Source organism: Pteropus vampyrus, unplaced genomic scaffold (genome assembly GCF_000151845.1).
Source record: "Pteropus vampyrus isolate Shadow unplaced genomic scaffold, Pvam_2.0 Scaffold45, whole genome shotgun sequence".
NCBI classification, from domain to species: domain Eukaryota; kingdom Metazoa; phylum Chordata; class Mammalia; order Chiroptera; family Pteropodidae; genus Pteropus; species Pteropus vampyrus.
The window spans coordinates 1,086,584-1,088,283 of NW_011888826.1; positions in this window are offsets into that span (position 1 = coordinate 1,086,584).

The following is a 1,700-nucleotide window of genomic DNA, read 5'->3' on the forward strand; positions in this document are numbered from 1 at the left end:
CTTCTCTCAAGACCCATATTCCCTTATTCATGAGGGATCTTTGCTAGTTGTACTCACTCTGCTGCAAGTAGAGATGGGGAGTCACAACTCATACATCACCCTGATAACACTGAACCCACATTCATAGAGAAGGAAGTTGGTTGTGACTTTCTTTAAGCTAATTTTGAAAGATTACACTTTTGTGTTGAACACCTGTCTTCCCAAGTGCCCTAACTGAATCTGAAAAGGTGCTGTGTTGCCCAACCTTGATTTTCTAGGGAAGAGCTTGCCTTTGAATTGTCCTGGAATGGATGAAACAACTCATTAGTGCCACAAAACAACATCAACACGGAAGCCCCTCAAGCAGAGGTTCCCTTACCCTTTTAATCATCAGTATTAAGTATGTTTCTATTAAAGTTAAAACTCAGTCACCTCCAGACATTATAGGGCGTGAATGGACCATATACTTACCAAAGGGTGTCCTCGTTGACTACCGTGGAGAGATATAACTAGCTAATTCAATCTTGCCAGTCCGTGGGGTCACATATGTTGAAGCCACGTTTTGTCTCAGTTGATTGGACTCTAGGTACACTATTCGCAGAAAGTCAAGGGTTTTCACGTGGTTCCTAGTGATACCATATCTCCCAAAATTTTATTTGTCTAAATGCTTTGCAGAAACTTATTAGAATTTCAAGGGATTCTTTTATTCTTTTCTCTTTGTTTGCTTTGTTTTCTATTATAACAATAAGGGTCACCTATTCCTAGCTTAGCCCAATAAATACCTTACAGCAATGATTGCTAAGACTTCTATTCTAGGAATTATGCTATCTTTCTCAGTGTTTGTATGCTGCTCATGTAGCTTAGAAAAGGCATAGTAAGGAAGGATCCCCCTGAGGATCCTTTTCATAAACGTTTTTTGAACTCATGCTTCCGCCACTGATACAATTCACTCCCCATGGATCTCACCACCCTGCTCTACTTGAAAACACCGGTTTGGAGTGTAGCTGAAGGGAGCTCAATTCTCCATCTTTTGAGAACTGAATCAGAAAGGCCATTTTTAAAAACATGAGTACATAATTTTAGTGTTGTTCATAATTCACGTGATTGTTTCATGATTTCACTTAGGTATAAAAACATGAATTTCAAGGGAGAGCAAGAAGGTCAGGAACTTTTAATCTTTTGGAATAACTATAACTACTGATTCAAAACCCAGCAAGAGAGAACATTTATGGCAGGTTTACAAAAGCCCAACAGCTGAGGGACTGACCAACTGCTCATTTGTAAGACAACTGGTTTCCCAAGAACTGAGGTTCCTTGGTTCCCGAAGAGCCGCTTCCTGCCTTTCCCTTGAATGGCCAGGAGAGGCTGTGCTGAACCCCAGGAGTGTAACCCATTATCCCACAGACACAACCTGCCTCCTCCATGCTCACTAGATTCACCTGACCTGAGCAAACTCACTGTCCTGCAGACAAAGATGAAAAGCATTTTAATTTAATAAATATTCATAATGATATTCCTATTGATATCCCAAATACAGTATCTGACATCTAAAAAAAATGTATTGACTGAATGAATTAGGAATAATGGGAGCTTATATGTTACATTTCATAGTAAAGAAGCAAAAGTGGATGAACGGGCTTGGAACCAGAGAAGGTGCTGATAGAAGGTCAGCATGTGTTTGAAGGGTAGCATTAACTTTGGACAGGAGTTATATCTGATTT